The sequence below is a fragment of the Trachypithecus francoisi genome, unplaced genomic scaffold (assembly GCF_009764315.1).
Source record: "Trachypithecus francoisi isolate TF-2019V2 unplaced genomic scaffold, Tfra_2.0 Lachesis_group11, whole genome shotgun sequence".
Classification (NCBI taxonomy): domain Eukaryota; kingdom Metazoa; phylum Chordata; class Mammalia; order Primates; family Cercopithecidae; genus Trachypithecus; species Trachypithecus francoisi.
Window position 1 is genome coordinate 104988816 of NW_022681456.1, and position 9738 is coordinate 104998553.

A 9738-nucleotide genomic window follows, 5' to 3' on the forward strand; every position below is an offset into this window, starting at 1 on the left:
GGCCTGATCAATACGCAGATTCTGATACGTTAGGTCTGGAGTCTCAGGTCTGGGACCTCAGAGTCTGTTTCTAATGAGTTTCCACCTGAAGCTGTTGGTTTGGGGCTCATACTTTGGGTAGTAAGGCTTTTAGACACTACAAGAAGCCTAGTCTGGGATCATAATTTAAATAGTCTCCTTATGAGACTCTTTAGTCTCTCTTACATACAATACTTAGTTGTTCAGAGTTCTGTTCCCTCCCCTTGCTCCTCTCAGGGATGGTGTCTGGGTATATGAAGAGGGAGTGTGTCTTCAGTACCTCTGTGGCAGAATGGGGAGAGGGTATCCATGAGTCTACATGGAGTCTCCAAGGTCACCCCGTGGCAGGTCTGGGCTGCTTCGTGGTCTGGTGACCACTAAGTTACCACCAGGTTCCTCTCTGGGCCTGTGTCCAGACTAGGAAGTTAATCTGAAAGAGTGATCTTGTGAAGGTATTAATAAATGACATTGACTTCTTGTGTCAACACAGAGAATCTATGAACATCCAGAGAATTCTTTTTTTTTTTTTCAGCCCAGAGGTCTTTTATTATTTTTTTTTAACACCTATTATGCCATGAATTCATAGGGAATAGGTTCCAGCAGCTCAGGCTCCTTCCCAGTGGTTCTCACAAAGTGTGCTTCTCTGGGTGGAGCAGGCTAGCGCTTCAGTTGAACCTAGGTACCTTTCTCTTTGGCTTCTTTCTTTTTCTGATCATTTTCCTTCACGCATTTCAGGAAGCTATCTCGGCTATTAGAGTGCTTAATGTGCTCAATACGCACATTAATTCTCTTGGCAAGAATCTTGCCCTTAACTTGTTTGTTTACCACAATGCCAACAGCATGCTGGGTAACGTTGTAGACTCTCCCAGTTTTGCCATGGTAACACTTGTGGGGCATTCCTTTTTGAACAGTACCCATTCCCTTGATGTCTACGATATCACCTTTCTTATAGATTCGCATATACGTGGCCAAAGGAACAACTCCATGTTTTCTAAAAGTCCTAGAGAACATATATCGGGTACCTCTCCTCTTTCCCTTTGTGTTCGTCATTTTGGCGAATTATTGGAAGATGGCAGTTCCAGCCGAAAAAGGCGCATCCAGAGAATTCTAAGCACAATGGCAGCCTGGTGTTTGGCGACAGAGGGGATTTCCATTGACTCTCACGTCACATGCAGCTGCGTATTCCATCTAGGGGTAAGGCTGAGCTAAGATGCTCGGTGTCTCCAGACCTCAGTTTCTTTTACTGTAAGTCATATCTCATGGTAGTACTTTTTATTGTCCTCCTGTAGCTGCAGAGAAGTACAGTGAATCTACTTTTGGTTTCACCTCAATCCAAATGCAACCTGAACCCTCCTGAAGTAAAAGAGGATGGATGGAAGTTAATATCAAGTATGCCTGAGGATCCTGAACCCCAAATCGTGAGAATTCCAGAGCTAGGGGAAAACTTAACAATAGGTGAGTTTGTACTAACTATGATTTAGCCCCCCATTCATCCAGCTATCTGGCCATCAACATTTGTTAAGCATTTAAATGGGTCACAGAGCAATGCACTAGGCAACAGTCAATCATTTGAGATAAATGAACATATAAAGTTCAAGGCCACACTTCAAAGCATACATTTCCTGTTGCCTTAATTCTCAACAGGAATGGAGCATAATTTCATTTCTGTGTAAAACTTGCTTCATGGGAGTCTTGACGTGAGTCCTGTTGAAAGCCCCTATAAGGAACAGTCAAGAGTCCCTGACATTTTCTCTGGACAATTCAAACCAGAGGCTTTTAGAATGCTCCACAGATTGTTGCCAGAGCTCCCATTTACTTGCAAATTCACTTGACTACCAAAAGTGAAATGAGGAGAGCAGCCAGTCTTGTAAATAGAAAGAGGTCATTATTGCGCTGATGGAAACAAGCAGCCCAGACCCTTCCACCAAACTAACGCATTCTCCCAGCCCCTTTTCAGTTTGTTTCACATTTTGGAAAGAAGGAGTGGACAGATTGGGTGACTTGCCCAAGGCCACAAAATGTGCCACAACCGAGGTTTGGAATGAGACATGTCGTTCCTGGTTTGCAGTACCTTTCCCTCACAGTCCTACCTCTCTGTGGCTACAGGGATACCAGGGTTGCCATGAAGACAAAAAGGAACAAAGTAGAAAGTGTCATGCAGCTGTATTATTTTTATAGCCCTATTGTATGTGACATCTTCCTGTTGTGAATTTGCTCTGTAGATGAAGAAAGGTAAGGATTTCATCATTCGGAGAGCAAATAAGATCTGGTCACCAGTCCTGGAATTTATGGGAGCGCAGCCAGTGCTTGAGACTTTGAAAACGGAATGCTGATGGGCTTCGCCTCCAGCCCTGCCTCAGCTTGAGCCAACCATGTCAAAGGCAAGCAACTTAGCCGTGTACTATGGAGCAGAAAATTAACTCAAGGTCAGCAGTCCCAAGAGTGGAGATGTGAACAATGCACTGTGAATGCTCAAATGTATCTCAGCCTCAGTACCCTAACCATCCCAAAATACTGACCAGCTTCATGAAATGAATATGAATTGTCTTACCTAGCACTCTTGTAATTCACTAAGATGAGAAGGCAGCCCTGAGCCTCAAATTCCTTAACCAACTCTTGCTAACTCCCAACCTTTGGGGTCACAGGGCACTGGATGGATCCTGTGCTTCAGCCGGTCAGGACCTGGCTGGATCCAAGCCTTGAATGAACAGACCAACAGAAGCTATGTTTTTCTACACTTCCCTGCACACCACTCATGTCTGGAATTCCTATCTTGACCACAGCCTGGAGGATGGCCTCTCCCCAGCATCTATGAAAACCATACCTGATGTTCAAACACACATCAGATGCCCATTGGGTCCTGTCCTCAGACCTTCTGGCTAACCTGGCTGAAGTAGCCTCTGCAACCTGGGTTGTTTGCCTTTCACCTAAGTCTGTATCTTAGATTTTTTTTCTTCTTTCCACCAGCGTAAGTTTTGGCAAGTACAGCAAGTGTGCCCACTCCCATTATGACATACATGGTCAGGGTCAGGGTGGAGTTAGGTGCAGGATCATGTATTAGAAACTGTAGAAGTAGTAAGGTTTTTTTTTATTTTGTTTTTTTGTTTTTGTTTTTTGTTTTGGTATAAATGTATGGAGTACAAATGTAATTTTGTTACATGAATATATTGAGTGATGGGAAAGTCAGGGCTTTTAGTATATCCATCACCTGAATAACATACATTGTATCCATTAAGGAATATCTCATCATTCACCTCCCTCCCTTATCCTTCCAAGTCTCCAGTGTCTATCCTTCTAGACTCTACATCCCTGTATACACGTTATTTAGCTCCCACTCATAAATGAGCACATGTGGTATTTGTCACCCTGTTTCTGAGCTGTTTCACTTAAAATAATGACCTCCTGTTCCATCCATGTTTTTGCAAAAGACATGATTTTATTCTTTTTATGGTTTAATAGTATTCCATTGTGTATATATGCCACATTTTCTTTATCTGATCATCCACTGATGGACATTTAGGTTGATTTCATGACTTTGCTATTGAGAACAGTTCTGCAATAAACACATGAGTGCAGTAATCTTTCTGGTATAATGATTTCTTTTTCAAGACATGAAGTAGATACCCAGTAGTGGAATTTCTGGATCAAATGGTAGTTCTATGCTTAGTTCTTTGGGTAATCTGTAGCTGTAGTCCAGGGATTGGCAGGGCGAGTTATACACGCTCTCTTCCTAGGGCCTGTACCTCAGCTTCCTGGAGAAATGGCCTTGATTACTCTGATGACTATAACCAGTGCAGTACCTCCCTTAGATCTGGCAGCCAGGGCCCTGCCCCGTGTCTCATGCTTTAGAAGTTTCTGCCTTGACCTGGCCTGCTCTGATCCTGCCAGATGAGTGAGGAGCCCATAGGTCTGAGGGGCATGCTTGCCCAGTCTACACACTGTCTTTTCTAGACCACTCTCTGGAGTCCTGGGGCCCTGTAATTTTCATCCAAAAAGCTCAAGGCCAAATTCTAGGACTTGCCTGATGCCTTTCCTCATGTTTGTCCTGGAGTAATAGCAAATGGGTGCTTTGTGGGAGGCAGATGGTAGGGGTTGGGGGCTGTGCACCAGTGGGCTGAGGTGTCCAACATCTGTGCATGAGGTCCCCATGATGTGGGTTATAGCCCCTGTGTGTACTCCTGCCCAGATGCCCATGCAGGCCACAGGGTGAGAAACCCCACATATTCTTTTCTGGAATGCTTTTCTATTCCCATCGGCTAGGTCAGCTCATCAATTCTCATGGTTTCAAATACCAGCTTCATACTAATGACACCTAAATCTGTATTTGTCTCTGCTGAACTCAAGAATATTTCCTTGATAATTTCCACTTGGATATCACAGATAACCCAGACTAACATGGTTTAAACAGATTTCTTAATATCTTCCCCGAGATTATTGTGTTTCCACCTCCAGTCTTCACCATCTTAGTAAACAATGTCACCATCCACTCAATGGCTCAAGATGAAGGACCTAGAAGCATCCTTATTGGAACCCTTCCTTTATTCCCTGATATCAAACCCATCATCAGATTCTCCTGGTTCAAGCTCAAATGTCTTTTCTCTCCCTCTCTGCTGCTATCCCTTTGATTCAAACCACCATTGTCTCTTGCCTGTACTACTGAGATAACCTCCTCAATGGTTGCTCTGCTTCCACTGCTGGTCTCCTACAATCCATCCTCCTCATAGTGACAAAAGTGCTTTTCTGTTCCTGTGAGCTGGATCGTGCCCTTCTCCTGCGTGAAAGGGACAAATGACTTCTCACAGCCTTGTGAGCATGGCCCTTGCCTGCCTCCCCCTCCTCCTCTCATGCACTCTTCCTTCTTCTGCATACCTCTTCAGGCTGGCCCTTCAGTTCCTGCAGCACGGAGGCCTTTCTACACCTTGCACACTCATTGGCATCTCACATGGGTTCTCTGCTGAAACACTGACTCTGAGAGTCTTCCTTGATTTATCTAGTTAAAGATCACTCATTCCCTGCATTCATTCTCCTTCTCAGCCCCTTCTGTGTCCTCAGCATAGCACTTAATGTATTTGAAATTATTACATTGTTTTGTTTTTTGTTCTTTTGAGACAGAAGCTCACTCTGTCACCTAGGCTAGAGTGCAGTGGCGTGACCATGGCTTCAAATTCTTGGCTTCAAGCAATCTTCCCACCTCAGCCTTCTGACTAGCTGCGACCACAGGTGCATGGCACCATGACCACCTAATTTTTCATTTTTTGTGGAGACAGAGTTCCACTCTGTTGCCCAGGCTGGTCTCAAACTCCTGATCTCAAGCGATCCTCCCACTTCAGCCTCTCAAAATGCTGGGATTATAGGCATGAGCCATTGTGCCCAGCCAAAATTAGTATTTCAAATCATATGTGTTTTAAATTGTCTATCCTACTAGCATATAAGCTCTTTAAAGGCAAGGGCTCTGACTGTGTTGTTCACAGTTTTCTCCCCTGTGCCCAAGGCAGTGCAAGGCATGTAGCTGGCACTGGATAAACATTTGTTATGTGTACAATGAATACCAGGGAAGGATTGTTGGGTGTGGCACACAGATAAGTGGGAATGCCATCTTCTATGTCCCTCGGGGACTCAGGCCCACTCATTTTTCCACACGCCAGAGTCAACCACTGATGTTTCAATTTCCCTTTTCTCCTGATCACTCGTGTTGGTTTCTAGATCCTCTGAATGTGGCCTCAGAGGGTCCCAGTTAATCTGTGTCTAAGGAAAGAATGTAAGACCCTGGCTAAAGCTTAAGCTAAGAAATTCCACTAGGCCTTAGCTATTGAAGGAAACAGATTCCCACCCAAGAGTAACAGGTTACAGCTCTGCTTACACGGACAGACCCGTCCTCAGAGAGCCCCGTGGGGTTGCTGAGGCACAGAATTTACAGAAAGCCTTTCTGTTTGGGGTGATGGGTTTTCTCTGCTTTGTTGTCTTGTGTGTTCAGTGGCTTGTTCCTAACTCGCGGCCAATCACCACACTGCCAGATGGTGCAAAAGATTTACCGGAATTTCGTTTTCAAATAAACCACAAGCTTGGATGAGCTAATGTTGTTCCACATAAAAAAGCCACAAAACTGGACAAATTAACGTTGTTTCAAGAAAAGAAACTTGTCCCGGCCATCAGGTCTGCCCTCTCAGGGGGCACCAATAGCTGCACCAAGACACTGCGGATGCCCCTGCCTCCTTTACCGCTGACTCCACAGAATAACGTAGGGGGAATTTTATTTTCCGGTGGAACCGAATCAGTTCTGTCAAGTTCATCTCAGTTACACCAAGAGCCTGAGGATGGCAATGCCTCTTCCAGCCTGTCAGCAATGGCTGCAGTCTCTCCCAGCACTGCCTATGAGCGCTCCCCCCAGACAGGGCCACTAGCCCAGCAGGTCAGCTTGGGCTGCTTAGCAGGGACATTTAGCATGATTTATAAACCACAGTGGCATGGGTGGGAGTGGCTTCCGGGAAGGCCCCACCCTCAGCAGCAGTAGCCATAAAGTCTAATGGAAAAAGCTTCCAAGATTGGGATCCTGGATTCTCACCCCTGCTGTACCACTTAGTGGCAGAATCATGAACAAATTGAAAGACTCTAAAGAACATGATTTTCTCATTCTTAAGATGGAAATAGGCTGGGTGCAGTGGCTCACACCTGTAATCCCAGCACTTTGGGAGGCCGAGGCAGGAGGATAACTTAAGGCCAGGAGTTTGAGACAAGCCTGGGCAACATAGCAAGAATGCCCCACTGCCCTTCTCAACAACAAAAAAGAGCCAGATGTGGTGGCACATGCATATTGTCCTAACTCAGGAGAATGAGGCAGGTGGATTGCTTGAGCCAAGGAGTTCAAGGCTACAGTAAGCTATGATCGTGCCAGCGCACTCCAGCCTGGGTGACAGAATAAGATCCTGTCTCTAAATAGATAAATAAATAAATAAAAATTTAAAAGATAGAGATAATAATATTAAGCCAACAAGGTTGTTGTAAGGACAAAACTGATTTAATAGGTAAAGTCCTTTAGTGCTGTGCTCAACACACAAGAAGGGCTCCTCCCTACATGTGGACACTACATGGGATGATGATGATGACAATGTCAGCCATGTGGCTGCCCCTCATCTTACAGCACTTATCTTGTCCATCTGGTGCTAAGGAGCCAGTCTCAGAGGAGGTATGTCATCTGCTTCCTATGGTCAGCTGAGTTGAACAAAATACCACGAAGTGATTCAAGCCAGGAAGTCAATCAATATAACCCAAGCTGAAAGAGCCCTTCTTTAAAGAATCTAAAGAATTGCTTCATCTTTCCTCCCTCCTTTTCTCAACTAAACAACAAAATGTTTTGCCTTAAGAATTAGATGCCTTAAGAATTTTGTTTTAAATTAGAATTTTATAAATGTCCTTCCTCTCTGAAATTTTATATTATAAATATATGCAGAAATACTCTAAAGGGATGTCTGTGATCTGGGTGTTGGAATTTCATCTTGCTACATGGGATAATGAAATATGGAACTTATTTGAGCAGAGATTCAGGTCTATTGAATTGAGAATTTTAACCAAAATAACTACTGCTTACTGAGCACTTTCTAAGCTAAACGACTTTATATACTTTATTTTATTGATACTTTATTTTATTTATATTTATACTTTATTTATGCTTACTACAAATGTATAGTTTCTCCATTTTGCAAATGAAAATTCTAAAGAAAAAATTTACTAGTTGTAAAAAGGCCATATCTGCTTGACCATAAGAGCTGTTTATGCTAGTCTGTCTCACTAACAAATTTTTAGATAGAAGTCACTAGAGATGAACATTAAGCTAACCTTAAAAGATAATGATGGAGAAAAAGAAAACATTCAAAATGCTTTACAAGTTTTACTTTAGTCTTCACAACCACCCTATGAGGTAGCAGCTTTTGTTGCCTTCATTTTACGGATGAGAGAACCAAGCAGAGAAATCAGTTGTGTGCCAGACTCACATAGCTGGTGGCAGATAGCAGAACTGGGATTCAAACCCAGGCAGTTTGACCTTGAGCTTTGTGTTATGCTGTCATAGGCGGGGGTCAGCCTCCTGAAGCCTTGCACAGGGAAGGAAATGTTCCCTACCTTGTGCATTAGGCAAGCTGCCCTGAACTTCTTGCAGCACCCACCACAGTGTAACCCACCAACTCCATAGGAAACCTCGCTTATGCACCCAGATCTGGGCTGTGATTTGCTACAGAAAGACAAGAAGTGGCCTGTGGCTTCTTGCTGGGCATGTTGAAAAGCATGGCAGGTGGGAGTGCAAGCCATGATTAATTGTTTGCTGATGTGGAAAGTCTATAAAGTTTGAACTAGATTTCTCAGAAATATGAAGAGGGACAAATAATTTCTGGTCCATTAAACCTTTCCTTACAGGGCTTCATATTGTTTTCTCAGGGGTTTTGTTTGTTTGTTTGACCTCAGAATGTGAGCAATAATGTATCTTTTTTTCCCTTTCTGGCCAAAACCAAACCTTCCGACTTCTCAGTTGATATAAGTGTGTCCTTTCTCCCACCCCTCAGACTTGTTTCATTTCTTTTTTTTTTTTTTTTTCTAAGATGGAGTCTCACCCTGTCACCCAGGCTGGAGTGCAATGGCGCAATCTTGGCTCACTGCAACCTCCGCCTCCTGGGTTCAAGCAATTCTCCTGCCTCAGCCTACATAGTAGCTGGGATTATAGGCGCTCGCCGCCACGCCCGGCTAATTTTTTGTATCTTTAGTAGAGATGGGGTTTCACCATGTTGGCCAGTCTGGTCTCAAACTCCTGACTTCGTGATCCGCCTGCCTTAGCCTCCCAAAATGCTGGAATTACAGCAGGGCCACCGTGTCCGGCTGACTTGTTTCGTTTCTTACAGCTAAAATGAGGTTTGGAGAAAGCTCTGTTCATTTTGAAGCCTCAGTCTTCACCCCAGCACTCCTGGATCCTGGCTGGACCCTGGAAGAGAGCTATGATTACCCGAGATAGGAAAACCCCGGCAGCTCAGCTACAGGCCTAAATAAACAGTGAATCTTCTTGCAAGCAGCCCAGCTGGGCTTCAAATGCCCCCAGAGTCTCCTTCAGCCTGGTGCGTGGGCTCTGTGGGGCCTGCATTTCAGAGCCTCCTGTGGTGCTTCCCCTTCCAGGGCAGGCCCCACTGGGCACTGACTCAGGGCTTATTCTTTACTAGAAGTTCCGGATGAAGCAATGCACGGGAGAGAGTCACTATTTCTGCTCCCTAACTCTGACCATGACTCATTATTCAGCAAACACCAAACGGTTCCACATCCTCCTCCCGAGAAGGAGGCACAGAGCCCATTACATAAGCAGCAGTCTACAGCTGCTCTTGGGTAATTGAAAGTGAAGCCCTCGACTGGAGGCCCTGCTGGGATGGCATGACTCTCTCCTCACCCCTTGATACCAATCTTTATGAGCAGAGAAACCCTCTCCAGGAGAGGGCCCCCAAAGCCAGGGGGTTTGTTTTTTGCACAGTAGGCCTGATGTTTGGAATAGCTTGTATTTTCTGCCTTGTTAAAACCTGGCCCTTCCGTAGTGTCTCTGATCTTATCTCTCGATGAGCCAAAGCTGAGCTGCGGGAGGCAGAATCTGCCCAGCGTGCTGAGCAGAGGAGGAAACATGGCCTGGGGTTTCTGTGCCCAGGGACCCACCCAAGAAGGACCACCCAGGAACGATCATCTTAGGGAGAGGATTCA

General features: G+C 44.8%; 1 pseudogene across 1 annotated transcript; it reads right to left on the minus strand.

Annotated features, from left to right (window-relative positions):
• Nucleotides 1-542: 542 nt before the first annotated feature.
• Nucleotides 543-1113, minus strand: LOC117090368 (annotated as a pseudogene). The gene has a single exon (XR_004439981.1). The product of XR_004439981.1 is annotated as a 60S ribosomal protein L21-like (transcript).
• Between the last annotated feature and the right edge of the window lie 8625 nt (nucleotides 1114-9738).